The sequence below is a fragment of the Scardinius erythrophthalmus genome (assembly GCF_964197995.2).
Source record: "Scardinius erythrophthalmus genome assembly, chromosome: 1".
Taxonomy (NCBI): domain Eukaryota; kingdom Metazoa; phylum Chordata; class Actinopteri; order Cypriniformes; family Leuciscidae; genus Scardinius; species Scardinius erythrophthalmus.
The window spans coordinates 60,219,696-60,236,486 of record NC_138221.1 but is presented as its reverse complement, the minus strand read 5'-3'; the positions used below and the strand labels follow the sequence as shown (position 1 = coordinate 60,236,486).

Below are 16,791 nucleotides of genomic sequence, written 5' to 3'. Positions count from 1 at the left end.
ACTGATTTATTGTGCAGCTCAAAGCATTATGGGTAAAATCTCTCTACAGTCTATTCTGAAACATCAACACAGTTTCACTGATGATCCAGACGCAACATTAAACCCAGGATAGAGCGTCTGAGTGAATGTGGTCTGGACTGTGTGGATGAGGCTCATTGTGTCAGAGACGCTGTAGAAGGACAGAGTTCCTGCACTGTGATCCACATACACTCCTATTCTTCTGCTGATGGGCTTTACAGGGAGAACAGTCTGTATGTTATTGTGCCAGAATGAGTATCTGGAGGAAGAGCAGATCAAACTCCAGGACTGATCATTATATCCAAATCCACACTCATTACCAAATCCCTTCCTGCTGATGCTCTTATATGACACTGATATATCAACATCACCACTGCACTCAATCTCCCAGTAACAGCGTCCACACACACTCTCTCTACACAACACCTGAGGCCACCAATCAAATCTGTCTGGATGATCAGGATACGACTGTTGTGTGCCAGTGACAGTAATCACTCTGTTCCTCTCAGACAGACTGAGGTATTCATTCACTGTGTTCAGATCCAGAGTCAGCTGATGGGAATCTGATGGAGAGAAAACACATCAGAAACAAGAATTATGAATCTGCCTGATCTTTTAATGTATCTGAACAATGTATCTTCAGTGTCTCAATGCAGCTGATCAGATATCCTGTGCAAATCATCATTTACATGATCAGTTATAAAACTCTTCTATCATGTTTATTTCTCCTTCTACAGGAAGAACATGAACACATTCAGTGAGTTTTTCTGCTTGTTTCTCAGTGACTTACATTGTGGGAAGTCGTTCCTAGTCTTGGGATTCATGTTGGTGAATGTGACTGTGGAAATAAACAGACATAAACAGTGTGAAGAGAAATGACAAGATAAAATACATCCATTTCTAAGATGTTTCTAATCTGATATTAGATGATGCAGGACTCATTTCTGAGAACAGAAGAATCTCCAGATGCCTCATATATACAGTGGGGCAAAAAAGTATTTAGTCAGCCACCAATTGTGCAAGTACTCACTCTTAAAAAGATGAGAGAGGCCTGTAATTTTCATCATAGGTACACTTCAACTATGAGAAACAAAATGAGAAAAAAATCCAGAAAATCACATTGTAGGATTTTTAATGAATTAATTGGTAAATTCCTCTGTAAAGACCTGTAACTTCTTCTTTAAGAGGCTCCTCTGTCCTCCACTCGTTACCTGTATTAATGGCACCTGTTTGAACTCGTTATTAGTATAAAAGACACCTGTCCACAACCTCAAACAGTCACACTCCAAACTCCACTATGGCCAAGACCAAAGAGCTGTCAAAGGACACCAGAAACAAAATTGTAGACCTGCACCAGGCTGGGAAGACTAAATCTGCAATAGGTAAGCAGCTTGGTGTGAAGAAATCAACTGTGGGAGCAATTATTAGAAAATGGAAGACATACAAGACCACTCATAATCTCCCTCGATCTGGGGCTCCACGCAAGATCTCACCCCGTGGGGTCAAAATGATCACAAGAACGGTGAGCAAAATTCCCAGAACCACACGGGAGGACCTATTGAATGACCTGCAGAGAGCTGGGGCCAAAGTAACAAAGGCTACCATCAGTAACACACTACGCCGCCAGGGACTCAAATCCTGCAGTGCCAGACGTGTCCCCCTGCTGAAGCCAGTACATGTCCAAGCCCGTCTAAAGTTTGCTAGAGAGCATTTGGATGATCCAGAAGAGGATTGGGAGAATGTCATATGGTGTCACGGGGACACACAGGAAAGTAAGTAGATCCAAATGCAGTATGGCAGTAATTGTTTATTAAAGTGTAATCCATCTCGTAGTCATCCAGACAAGGTTCAAAATCTATGATAGCAGTCCAATAAACACAAGAAACAAAACAGGCAAGAACGCAGACTAGAATTGTAGTGACGATTAACAAGTCGTCGGGCGGCCACGGGGGAGAGGACCCCTCGGGCGGCCATGGTAGAGATGACCCCTCTGGCTCTGGTGCGGCGCCTGCAGGGCAAGACTCTGGGGCGGCGCCGGCAGGGCGAGGCACTGGGGAGGTGCCGTCAGGGCAAGCAGCTTGGGGACGGCCTCCGGGACGACAGAGGGCTGTACGGGGACTACCTCCGGAACCACAGCGGGCTGCACGGGGACGACCTCCGGAACCACCACGGGCTGCACGGGGACGACCTCCGGAATCACAGCGGACTGCACGGAGACGACCTCCGGGACGACAGCGGGCTGCACGGGGAAGGCCTCCGGGACATTAGGAAGACGGGAAGTCTTCTTCTTCCTCCTTGTCCGTGAGCGACTGGGTTCTGTTCTCTACCCGGAATTAACCGGGAGCGCAGCACTCTCCTCCCTGATACAAGCACACAAAGCATAACACTCAACTAACGTCATGCGTGGCTCCTCCTCTTCAGCTTGATGATTGCCATTCCGCTGTCTCCTCTCACTTCTCGTGATTAAGGAAAAATCACGAAAACTTATACCACTGGATCTATATGGTGACGGAGTCATTCTGTCACGGGGACACACAGGAAAGTAAGTAGATCCAAATGCAGTATGGCAGTAATTGTTTATTAAAGTGTAATCTATCTCATAGTCATCCAGACAAGGTTCATAATCCATGATAGCAGTCCAATAAACAAAACAAGAAACAGGCAAGAACGCAGACCAGAATTGTAGTGACGATTAACAATGACTCCATGACAAGGACTAAAACAGACAGGGTATTTATACACAGAAACTAAACAATGTAATGGGAAACAGCTGCGTGCAATGATGAGTGATGAGAACAGACAAAGGGATCGTGGGAAATGCAGTTCCAGAATGAATGGTGACAGTAAGAAGAAGAGACCTCTAGTGGACATCCGGGGAAACACAAACCAGACACTGACATATGGTCAGATGAATGTTTTGGTAAAAACTCAATTCGTTGTGTTTGGAGGAGAAAGAATGCTGAGTTGCATCCAAAGAACACCATACCTACTGTGAAGCATGGGGGTGGAAACATGCTTTGGGGCTGTTTTTCTGCAAAGGGACCAGGACGACTGATCCTTGTAAAGGAAAGAATGAATGGGGCCATGTATCGTGAGATTTTGAGTGAAAACCTCCTTCCATCAGCAAGGGCATTGAAGATGAAACGTGGCTGGTTCTTTCAGCCCACACCGCCCGGAACACACCGTTCCAGATCATTCTAATCTGATAATTTGATACTCAGTTATTATCAATGATGGAAACAGTTGGGCTGTTTAATATATTTTTTTGGAATACTTTTTTCAGGATTCATTGATGAGTAAAACGTTAACAGCATTTATTCATAAAAACAGCATTTATTCAAAATAAAAACATTTCTAACAATATAAATCGTTACCATCACCTTTTATCAATTTAACGCATTCTTGTTGAATTAAAGTACAAATTTCTTTAAAAAAAAAATAGTTATTGTTCCCAAACTTTTGAACGGTAGTGTATATTGTTACAAAATATTTCTATTCTAAATAAATACAGTTCTTTTTAACTTTTTATTCATCAAATAATCCTGAAAAAGTATCTCAGGTTATAAAAAAAATATTAAGCAGCACAACTGTTTCCAACATTGATCATAAATCAGCATATTAGAATGATTTCTGAAGGATCATAAGACACCAAAGACTGGAGTACTTGCTGATGAAAATTCAGCTTTGCATCACAAAAATAAATTACATTTTAAAGTATATTAAAAAAGAGAACCATTATTTTAAATTGTAATAATATTTCATAATATTACTGTTTTTTTGTTTGTTTTTGTTTTTGTTTTTAACTGCAGGCTTGATGAGCATAAGAGACTTCTTTCAAAAGCATTAAAAATAGTAGTGTTTCCAAACTTTTGACTGGTACTGTATAACAAAGTATTGAGATTAACTTTTGTTATTGACCAAATACTTATTTTCCACCATAATTTGCAAATAAATTCTTTAAAAATCAGACAATGTGATTTTCTGGATTTTTTTTCTCATTTTGTCTCTCATAGTTGAGGTTTACCTATGATGAAAATTACAGGCCTCTCTCATCTTTTTAAGTGGGAGAACTTGCACAATTGGTGGCTGACTAAATACTTTTTTGCCCCACTGTAAAACACACGTATCGGATTCAATCCTAAATTTCAATTTAACTTCAAAGTATTTATTACTTCTAAACCATCAAGGGATGTTTGTGGCTGTTCTGTAGAGTTGATGCACTTGAATTAAAGATGAACTATGATTTATAAAGTGGGATGCGTTTATGACAATTATTTGTATGTTTTATAAATCATATGAACATTTCAGAAACTGTACGTTCATATTTTGGATCATTCTCCACACGTCTGTATAAACGAGGCGCAGGACTTTACCTCTATCAGAGATCTTCTTGAGCTCCTCTTTGCAGAAATCCTCCAGTTTGTCTCTCAGCTGACGGACAGATTCTCTCACGCCATCAAAAGAGGAGAGAGAACTGAAGGAAACGTCGGGTTCGTCTGTAGATTCAGGAGGTGCTGAGAGAGACTGGAAACTCTACAGAAAACAGAAATCAAAACTCATCATCTCCACACTTCAGCCAATAACCTGCACTATATCAGATCTGAGCGGCTCTTGTTGACTTCACTTCTCTTCAGTGACTCGCTTCAATCCAGCACTTTCACACAATCAGCACATTCTTCTCATATTCATCATTTAATGCTACAAACTCTAGTATTTCACACTTACACTCTTTGTGAAAAAGAGAGTACCGTACTTGTAACAGAAATAATATACTTTAAAAATATATAAGTGCAGATTGGCTGTAATGTTTTCAGAAACGTAATTGCATGTTATTTGCAGTTAAATGAATGTGGTATATATACAGTTGGTAAACATGTTTTTTTTTTTGTGGGCGGAGCTTAGTTGGAGGCAGAACGATCCCCTTGGCCGCTTCACTAACGTTAGTGTGCAAGTTTTGTTAGCTTGTTTTTTAACAATGACTGGAGAAAATCCGATTTTATCTTAATGTGCAAGGTCACTCACTGTCCAGGACCGCGATTGTTATTTGCAAAAGTTAATTTTAACGGACATCCCAGATTGGCTGGCTGACCCGTACACGCTCAGTCAATGAATGGACGATCTGACAGGATTAACGTTAACGCTACCTCCGGTTGAATGGCCTGACTTCTACACCTACCTGAGAGAGAAACTGAGCGTAAAGAGAAACTGAGGGCATATCAATCTTTAGATGCCTATAACTGTACTATATGGTCACATACAAGACTTGTGTGGTAGCCTATGATCCGCAGTTCTGCCTTGCCAGCGCCAAGGCCAAACAGAAGACGCAATTTTAATGATAAAATAAAAATTCCAGATACAGCATATTCATTTTTTAACTATGTATTTGCTTACCCTTTCTTACCAGGTTCTTCAAAAAGTCTAGTCACAATCAAAACAATGTATACAATCATAGATGATTCAGAAATAATCGCAATCATTTAGAAAACATTATGCGATAACATTTCAAATTGGAGCCTGTACTCCGCTGATTCTTGCACCCAACAACACAACAAGATGACATTTAATAACAATAATAATAATTTAAGCTCCTTATTGTGTAGCCGAATCTGTGCTGGTTTGTATTGGCCGCCTCCAGTTTTCCCTTTGTTTTGCCTCCAGCTAACGCTGTGACGTAACTGTTACGTCGGCGCAAAAGGGGTCTATAGTTTAATTCTGTTATTAAATCCAAATAGCTGAGCTTTAGAGTGTTTTTTTGCCCTGTTAAGGCCTCATTATACTTCTGCGTCGGACCTACGCTGGAGCCTCTATGCTGTAGGCAACGCGTTGGTTTTCATTTATACTTCTGCGTTGTGTTCCGCGTTGACGCGCAATTACACATGCAGAGGGAGCATGTGAAACCCGAGGGAGCGGTCCTAGCAGACCAATCACATCGCTTGCGTCCACGTAGAGTTGACGCATTGTTACATTTTTGGAGAGGTGCATGTCAGGGTATGCCGAAGGGTACGCGCGCTACACACAGCCTACGACATAGCTACGGCGTGAGTTCGACGCATAAGTATAAATATGCCTTTAGGCTCATTCTGCTCTCATGAAATTTTTCTCTGTGAGTCTCTTGCTCAAGTCCACTATGATCCAGTTCTTCTAGATCTCTGTTACCTGCAGGAACTGGATGTGATGGTGTGTGTGTGAAAGCTGCTCCAGCTCAGCGTCTCTCCTCCTCAGATCATTGATCTCCTGCTCCAGTCGCTCCAGTCGTCCTTCAGCTCGACTCACTGCAGTCTTTTCCTGATCTCTGATCCGCTGTGTCGCCTCAGAGCGGCTTCTCTCAATGGAGCGGATGATCTCAGTGAAGATCTTCTCACTGTCCTCCACTGCTGTGTGTGCAGAGCGCTGTTACACACACATCACAATCACACAGTGAGTTCAGTGAGTCCAAACTGAGACGTCTCACACTTCTCTTCTTCTCCAGACTCACCTTATGAGACTCCACAGCCTCTCTCAGCTGATGAAGATCTTTCTGTCTCTGCTGGATTCTCTGACGGATCTTCATCTGCGTCTCCTTCAGCTGTTTCTGGAGGACAAACCAATGACAGCAAATGACACATAAAACTACTATCACAAAAATTAAAGCTACATGAATCCAGAATTGGTGGAGGGTTAAAGATCTAGCATTGTAAGTTTATATAAGTTCAAACCACTGATTCATAGTTTCCTGAAATGAGATTATGAATGAATATGAAACTGAAATGTCAGCAGTATTTCATCAGTGCCTAGTTTTATATGAATAATTCTGTCATCATTTACTCTCCCTCATGTCGTTCCAAACCTGTATGACTTTCTGTCTATTGTGAGACACAACAGAAGATATTTAGAAGAATGGCTCAGCTGTTTACAGAGGCCAAATAAAATATGACGACACAATCTCATTGGTTCTTGCATGTCACATGACTAAACATCATGATGTCATCACACAAGCATCAGTGAAGTGTTTTTGATGTCATCATCATTGATTTGTGCTCTGCGTACATGAGTTGATCATTGATTTGATTTGATTTGTGAATCAAAATTGGTCCTTTAAAAAAACAAGTGCTTTTAAAAGTAGCATTACTTTAAAAAAATTAATGTAAATATACTTTAAAATAATATACTTAAGTGTGAACTGAACTAAGGGCCCTATTTTAATGATCTTAGCGCATGGTCTAAAGCGCAGGGAGCAAGTTCACTTAGGACGTGTCCGAATCCACTTTTGCTAGTTTAACGGGAAAAAAGGTCAGCGCCAGTGGCGTCATGCCCATTCAAAGTGAGGGGGCAGGTGCCCCCTCAGATTTTTCCTCCCTGATAATTTTTTTTGTCACAACTTTATTCCTATTATGCTCCATAATATACCAGAGCCTATAACGACTCAAATGTATTCTTCTGGATGTGTAATAAATCGGTCAGCATCAGCCCGCCCCTTTTTCCTAATATGGTGTCTGTGTATATCAACGCTACGCGCGTAGCGCTCTAGAATCTTTGCTGTGTATGTTCAAGCAACTCACTCGTCTCGCACGTTGAGCTGGCAATGTTTTACAGATGGTCTTGAAGTGGTAAGTGGGCAAAGCAACAAATCGGCATTGAATTAGTTATCGGATGATATTAAAAGGTAGTGGGATTATTTGTGGTTGACCTGGAAATTTTAACTTGATCAAAAAGTTATGGATTTGATATTAGCTGCGAATTCAGAGCATTAACTTAAGTTGTGTCAGTGTAACGTTATCGATAGCTAGCCTAGTCTAACCGTAAACTAGTTGGCTAACGTTACTGCCATACAAAGCCATAGTAACGTTATCTGATCGGTTTTGAAACATCTGTTCTGTTTTGTCTTGTGTCAAAGTCACAAGTTGAAATCTGTCAAACTTCTTTCAAAGTCCTTCATCACATATTAATATTAAAATAACTTAATTTCAGAGCACCACAAAGTCAGACCTCAGCACCTTTATGTACCTTTAATGTAAGATTGTTCTTAGGTCACATACCAATTTAAAATCATAACATAAAAACTGCAATGGTACTGTTTTTAAAATCATGTGTAGTAGGCCTAAGTGTACAGTAAGTGTGTGTGTAAACATGCTTTAATGAAGTAGACTTCAAAAGCTTTTGAATTTGAGCTTACAGTTCTTTCATCAACCTGTCTTTTACATAAACTTACAAAATAGATACTTTAACTTAGTCCTTAGATAGAGGAGGGTTGCTGCTAGCACCGTTAAGGTATTTCTGTCCCTCCCAAACTGCATTGAAATGGTATGTTTAGCAGCCAGAATTAAAAAAAATTCAGGAGGAGAAACCCCCTGACCCCTCTTAACATGATCCATATTACCTGTCAGAAAACAATTGCAACGTCTCAGATTGTGCCCCCCCAGAATTTTGGCTTGCATGACGCCCCTGGTCAGCGCACCAGGCGAATGGTCTAAAAGGGCTGTCCCTATTCTCTTGATGAGTAATGGGTGTGTTTTGGGATTAACGCGCCACTGCATTTGCTATTTAAACAACGTGGCTCAGGACGTGAAAATGATAACTGCGTCGGACTGAAACTTGCAAAAAACACTTGTGTCTCGCTTGGCGCTGCATATAACGTAAGATAGGGCCAGTAGGCTAATGTTTACAGACACTTAGTTGCATGTTATTTGCCAATAAATTAGCATGTATTATATTTTAAATTGATATTTAAATTAATAAGCTAAAGTTAACAGTGATTTTTTAAGTACTTCTTCATATGTAATTTCATAATTAGGCTACTTCTATTGTTTTTAAAATATAGTTAGTGTATGGTCATATGTACAGACTAAAATATACTGTAATAATGTTGTACATTAAACATATAAACTTTAAATATATTGAATTAGACACTAGAGTTGTAATTATGATCAAGTACTTTGGTATGTCAGTCAACACATCAAAATAAGAGCACTTTCTTTAAAGCATGACAAAAGATTTACAATGAAATATTAAATATTATTAAAATGCATTTTAAAGTAAAACTTTTAATTTGACATTTTTACTAATTGTATTTATTAACAGTCATGACATTTTATTCTCTTTAAGTGCACTTAAATGGCCTTTCATTTCATTAATATTATCTGCAAGTACAGTTTTTTTTTTTAAAATATACTTTTAATTTGAAGTACACTACAAGTGCACGTTAATACAATTAATCGCATTTCTTTTTTAAACTACTAGTTGTTAAGATTAATTTGATGCTTTTTCTACTTTTTGGAGCTCGAAACTTTTGTACCTCATTGACTTTCAATGTATCGAGTAAAATAGACATTCTTCAAAATATCATCTTTACAATCTACAGAAGAAAGTGAGTCAATCCGGTTTGGAACAACATGAATAAATGAGTGAGTAAATGAAGACACATTCATTTCTGCGTGATCAATCCCTCTCAGTTCATACCTGTCTCTGTCCTCTGTGCTGCAGCTGATACAGTTTTGTGGTTTTTATGTTCATACTCTTTACACCGCACACAAATGCATTCTTGATCAGTGACACAGAACATTTCTAGCTCTTTATCATGTTTACGGCAGATCATGTCCTGCAGTCGTCCAGTGACATCAATCACTTTGTGTGGTTTACGAGAGTGAAATTCCTCATGACGGTCTAAATGAGTTTGACAGTAAGATTCCTGACACACCAGACAGGACTTGACGGCTTTGTATTTTCTTCCAGTACAGACGTCACACTCCACGTCTCCAGATCCAGCGTAACAGTCAGCAGGAAGTTTAGTCTTCTTCAGTTTCTCCACCAGTTCAGCCAGAATGGTGTTTTTAGCTAAAGCAGGTCTTGGACTGAAGGTCTGTCTGCACTGAGGGCAGCTGTAGACTCTCTTCTCATCCTCCTGATCCCAGCAGTCTGTAATACAGATCTTACAGTAACTGTGTCCGCAGAGGATAGCCACTGGATCCTTCAGGAGATCCAGACACACTGGACACATGAACTCATTCTGATCCACTGAAATTCTGGCTTCTGCCATTTTACTGTATGAATACAGAGAGACACAATCACACAACAGCTCAAAAATACTCTGAACTGAGGAGTTGAAATAGTTTCCTGGTTCTTTGTTTGAGTGACGTGTGTAAAACAGGAGTGTCTGTAAAGCAGTTTAATTCCTCATTCCTGATCAAGGAGAATCACCCCTGGTAAATATGATCAAAGATGGCTGTAAAAATGAATCTTCATTGGGGAAAATCACATTATGAAATAAATGTTTTTCTCCAAAAAATTTTGGCCACAATTATTGACACCCATATAATTTTTTTTAGGAGTAAAATATCTCTGAAGTATATTCCCATTAATATTTTTATTTTTAGCACACCAGGGTGACTAGTGTACAAAGGTCTCATTCCCAAGTAAGTAAAACAAAAGGTAATAAGGTTTTTGAGAGTTTATAGATATCTGGCACACAAAGGAATATGGTATCTAGGCAAATGGCCTCCTGCTCCTAAAAGGTGTCAACTCTGAATGTAAATTCCCGTTGTTAGCAGATGTTTCCATGTGAAAGAAGTTTCTGTCTATATAATGAAATGCAACTAGAGGATTCTGTACCTCAGATGAGCCCATGATGTTGAAGGATTTCAAAGACAGCATCATGTATTTCCTAATGTCGGGTTCGCATCTCTTTATTCCAGAGCATTTGATGTTTTGTATTGATTATCTTTGAACTGATTATGTAATTGGCATCATACATTTACCTGACATAATAAATTGTAAACATTTGATTTTATTCTAATGGACTCATTAACTTATTTTCAGTAAAGAGTTAAAAAGAATAGTCAAACATTCGCTCACATTTAATGATGCACAGATATCATTAAAACCTTTTCATTTATGAAGTCAGATGAAATAACGATAGAATACATATGAGAAACATATGACTTTGCCACGCGGAAAGACTGTAACGCGCAGAGACCTTCCCCCGCTGATCGGATGCCTCCATTCGGCCGATTGAGTGCGGACTAGGAACATGAAATTGTCCACAACTGTAACACCCAGAACTTAAACTGTAGAGGATGAAGTAACAGTACATCCTTCTATTATTCTAAGAGATTCTGTGTACAAATTTTTGGTCCAATAAGTAATACCGAATATAATAGAAGAAAAACACTGGTCATCCAATATTTTGGATATCTTTAACACAGATCTGTCAAATTGGATAATTTATAGAGATTTCACCTGGTTGTGATGATATATATAACTAAGTATCATCAGCATAACAGTGGAAACTAATTCCATGCTTATAATATTACCAAGGGACAGCATGTGTATTGAAAATAGCAGAGGGCCTAAAACAGACCCTTGCGGGCTGCGGCACTCCATATTTTACTGATGTTAACCTGGATATTTCTCCGTTTCAATAAACAAAATGGTAACATTACATATTATGTAATAAGTGTTTTTGATATGTATTTTACTTTGTTAAACTTTGTTTACTTTGTTGTTTTTTGTTTTGTGCTCTGTTCTGTCTCTCCCTCACTCTGCTTGCCTTGCAGTTAATTAGCCACACCTAATACTCGTAAGGAGTGTTACACAGCTACGCTACTTCTCCCCTGCACCAGACTTGTGTGTTTGTTGTAGTAACCGAGGGTGTTGTCCTGGTGTGTTGTCCTGGTGTGTTGCAGTTCATCTTTTGTGTGTGTTTGGGTGTTACAACAGCATTATAGCTTTGTTATCAGATAGTGATTTGTTTCTTAATTTTTCTTTCTAACTTTGTTTCAGTATTAAAAGGTATTGTATTTATGTTTTTTTTTTTTTACCTCTTATGGAAAACGGTAGGGAGATTGAGTCACCTTTTTCTTTTGTAATAAGTTAATCCCTGTTTTTGGTTAGTCAGGGAGTGGAGGGAAGCATATGTTGTTTATTTATTTTCTTTTACCTCTGTAGGTCATTTAGTTCTCCTTCCAATAGTAAGTTTCCTCTTTTGTTTATTGTTTTGGTGACCTTCTCCTGAAGATTGAAACTTTCACACAATAAATATTTTTACATTTGTATCAAGTTTTGGCTCACATTTCTGGGACAGGGGACTGAAGGGAACCATCCACATTTAAGTTTTGATTTAATATAATCCTGTTACGCTCTCCCAACCCTAGACGGGGAGAACTTGTAACAAGTGGGGGCTCATCCGTCCGTTAATTGGCTGTTGGTAAGTACTCTCTTTTCTCAACATTTGACTGTTTTCGACTGTAGGTGGGGAGGAAAGTGTAGTGGGCATTAAAATAATGGAGTTTGATTTTACTGCGTTTACTCTTTCTCCTACTATTGAAGCGTTTAATCGCTGTAAGAAGAAGGATTTAGTGTTGATAGCAGATTTTTTAAATATTTCTGTAAAAAAAGACGTCACTAAACAAGTACTTAAGGACAACTTGTTTGAGAAATTAGTAAATTATGGTATTTTGCATAAAGAATTTGATGAGAGCACAAAGGTTCAGTATGAAGCATCATTGGAAGCCAAAGGGGTGAATCTCAACTCTGAGTCAGCTATGTCTCAGGATCCAACAATTGTTTTGAAGTTAAAGGAATTAGAACTTGCAATTAAAAAACAGGAATGTGAGGCAGAAATTATAAAGCTTTGTGTAGTGGAGAGACAGGCTGACCGAGATATCCAGATACGTAAATGGTGGTGGTAACGACTGGTGGTAATATCGTCACAGAGGATTTTTCTCATGCACCCCCTAGCGATTATTTTGACGTCAGTAAGTATATAAGACTTGTACCTCCATTCAGAGAGACAGAAGTCGATTCGTACTTTGTCGCATTTGAGCGGGTCGCTAGTAAATTGAGGTGGCCAAAAGATATGTGGGCTTTATTACTCCAGTGTAGTCTAACCGGAAAAGCTCAAGAAGTTTGTTCGGCTCTGCCAATTGAAAGCTCTCTTGACTATGATATTGTTAAGGCTGCAGTACTGCGAGGGTACGAATTGGTCCCTGAGGCCTACCGACATAAATTTCGTGGTCATTCGAAAACAGTCAAACAAACGTATGTTGAGTTTGTAAGAGAAAAGAGTTCTTTTTGAAAAGTGGTGTTTTTCTAGCAAGGTTACATACTTAGAGGATTTACAGGAATTAATCTAGCTAGAGGAATTTAAACATTGTCTTCCGACAAATATCGTAATGCACCTAAATGAACAAAAAGTGGTTTCATTGGCTAATGTTGCAGTCTTGGCAGATGAGTTTGTGCTGACACACAGAAATGTGTTCTCAGCCCACACATCTGCCAGGTCTCCATTTGTGAATGTGGAAAGCTCAGCAGCACCGCGTGCAGTAAATTCATTTAAAAGTGAAAATGCATCTAAATTTGCGCGTAAGCTTACAAACAATGATAATAAGCGAGTTTGTTTTTCTGCCTTGATCCAAACCATTTGATTGCGGACTGTAAAGCTTGGAAACAGAAGAGTGCGGGTTACAAACCCAAAAACGTAGCACTTGTGCAAACCATGCGTAATGGCAGCTCTCTTAGTGGAGAGAGTTATCACCCTTTCTTATTTGAAGGTACAGTCTCCCTATCTCCTGATTCTGGTTTTAAAACTATAAAAATCTTACGTGACACGGGTGCTGCTCAATCCTTTATATCTGAGAGTATTTTGCCTTTCTCTGCTGACTCTTTTACGGGTAATGACGTGCTGATTCGTGGAAATGAAAAGCACTGTGTGAATGTGCCACTTCATACTGCGTATCTAAGGTCTAGCACTGTCAGTGGTGTGGTCAGTTTAGCGGTGCGTCCACAGTTGCCTGTTGATGGCGTTGATCTGATTCTGGGGAATGACCTTGCGGGTGGCACAGTCTTTCCTAGACCAGTTGTATCATATAAACCTAGTGCTACACAGAAATCTGATTTGGCCGAGAATTTCCCATCCATTTTTCCTGCCTGTGCAGTTACCCCTGCTCAGTCGAAGAAATTTGAGGAAGTCGTGGATATCTCAAACTCATTTTTGATTAATGAGCCTGACTCTGTGGAGTGTGTTCTGTCTGTTACTCCAGACCCTGACCGTGACGTAACTATCAACGAACAATTAACCTCTGAAATCCCTCTAAAGGCAGGTAGAGAATACTTAGCTAGCTTAATACCTTCTCTAGCCAAGTTTAGAGCGGCTGCAGATGGTGCTACCAAGGTGCCTAAATCGGGTGTGGTTTTCTTCTGGGAACGTGGATTGTTGATGCGTAGGTGGAAACCCCAGCAAGAAGACTTAGGCTGGCAGGAAGTGCAGCAGATTGTCTTGCCTATTGGTTATCGGCTGCAGGTCTTAAAACTTGCCCATGAAAATGCTTTGTCTGGACATGTCGGTATAACAAAAACTTACCATCGCATTACTAGTTTTTTTTTGCCTGGTCTTAAGTCAGCAGTGTCCAGATTTTGTAAGTCGTGTCATACTGTGAAAACCCAATCAGAAGATCCCTCCTGCACCTCTCTATCCTATACCAGCTGTAAGTGACCCATTTGATCGCTTAATTGTTGACTGTGTTAGGCCGTTACCCAAAGCCAAGTCAGGACACCAATACATTCTGACCATTGTGCTGCGACTCGCTTCCCAGAGGCTGTTCCGTTACGCACGTTAAAAGCAAAGGTTGTGATTAAAGAACTACTCAAGTTTTGTTCTACTTTTGGATTGCCAAAAGTAATGCAGAGTGACCAAGGGTCAAACTTCACTTCCAGGGTTTTTAAACGAGCGTTAGAAACCCTTGGTATATGCCACCAAACTTCTACAGCATATCACCCTGAGTCCCAAGGTGCACTAGAGCGGTTCCACCAAACCCTTAAAACAATGCTACGACGATATTTTGTGGAAACTGAAAAAAACTGGGTTGAGGGTCTTCCTTTTCTAATGTTTGCAGTAAGAGAATCTGTGCAGGAGTCCCTTGGCTTTAGCCCTGCTGAGCTGGTGTTTGGCCACACAGTTCGTGGCCTTCTTTCTTTCTTTCTTTCTTTCTTTCTTTCTTTCTTTCTTTCTTTCTTTCTTTCTTTCTTTCTTTCTTTCTTTCTTTCTTTCTTTCTTTATTATTTGTCTTAAACAATCAACATAGTTACACAACACACAAAACAATAATTAAAACCACAAAATAAAACACAACCATCAAAAAAAATTAATAAATAAAAGAAAGAAAATAATAATAATAATAATAATAATAATAATAATAATACCAAAATAAAAGATTTGTTCGAGAAGGAGCAGGCAGAAGCAATTAGCTTATTTAAACCTGCCCCTATTTAACAAAATAATAATATTATAAAAGAAAATAAATACGCAGTTACAGCAAACATTTTTCTCAGATCTTACATAACTCACAACAATACCTTAACCACAATACTTTCACATTACAGATTTAGTCCTGTGTTTCAGTCTATGCTTATCTATATTGGTCCAATAATGATTTCTTTAATCTATTTTTGAACCGCATAATATTATGGCTCTGTTTGATGTCATTATCCAGTCCATTCCATAAGGTTACCCCACAAACTGATATACACATGTTTTTAATAGCAGTTCGCACAAGAGGTTGTTTGAACATACAATATCCTCTTAGATTATATCCCCCATCTCTTTCATTAAACATTGCACTTCTGTTACCTGGTAAATTATTTTCTTTGACTTTAAACATAAATTGAGCAGTTTTGTATGTAACAATGTCCATAAATTTTAACAAATGTGAATTAAAAAACAGAAGATTAGTGTGCTCGTAATACCCAGTATGATTTATTATCCTAATTGCTCTTTTTTTGTAGTGTGCAAATATTTTGTAAATTACTTTTATAGGTATTTCCCCAAACTTCCTCACAGTATAACATATATGGCAAAATAAGTGTGCAGTACATAGTATGTAATGTATTTTTGTTCAATATGTATCTGGTTTTACTCAATATACCAATAATCCTGGCCATCTTCATGCACAAATTTTTGATGTGGGGCTTCCAGCACAATTTATGGTCAAGTACAACACCCAAAAATTTACATTCATAAACTCTTTCAATTATTTGGTTATCAGTTACCAGTCTAACATCTGTATTTATATTTGATTCCCAAATACCATAAATTTTGTTTTGTTCAAGTTGAGAGATAACTTATTTGAATCAAACCAAAGTTTTAATTTATTCATTTCGATTGTTACAATTTCCATCATCTGTTGCAAATTGTCCCCACAACAAAAAACATTTGTATCATCAGCAAAAACAGTAAATTTAAGTACATTTGATACTTTGAAAATATAATTTAGATAAAGAATAAACAGTTTGGGGCCTAAAACTAACCCCTGTGGGACACCACAGGAAATACTGAGGCTTACTGACCGATGATTACCCATTTGTACAAACTGACTCCTATTTTCCATATAATTTTTTATCCAATTATAGCCCACACCTCTGATGCCATACCTTTCCATTTTTTTTTACATAATTTCATGATCAACAGTATCAAAAGCTTTTTTTAAATCAATGAAAATCCCTACTGCATAGTTTTTATTTTCAATACAATTTGTTAATCTGTCTACTAACTCAATTAGTGCCATAGACGTTGATCTACCAGATCTAAATCCATACTGACTGTCCATTAGTAAGTTGTTAGTATCAATGAAATTATCTAGCCTTTTAACAAATAATTTTTCAAGTATTTTTGAGAACTGAGAAAATAAGGATATCGGTCTATAATTATTAAAAACATGTGAATCACCAGCTTTATACAATGGAATGACTTTTCAACTTTTCAGGAAATACTCCTGTTTTAAATGATAGATTATATATGTATGTTAA

General features: G+C 38.5%; 1 pseudogene across 1 annotated transcript; it reads right to left on the bottom strand.

Annotated features, from left to right (window-relative positions):
- Window positions 1-63: 63 nt before the first annotated feature.
- LOC308689188 (tripartite motif-containing protein 16-like) lies at window positions 64-10,030 on the bottom strand (annotated as a pseudogene). Its single transcript has 6 exons — window positions 9,454-10,030; window positions 6,494-6,589; window positions 6,175-6,408; window positions 4,392-4,551; window positions 809-856; window positions 64-581 (listed from the first exon to the last, which is right to left on the bottom strand). The product of its transcript is annotated as a tripartite motif-containing protein 16-like (transcript).
- Window positions 10,031-16,791: the final 6,761 nt, after the last annotated feature.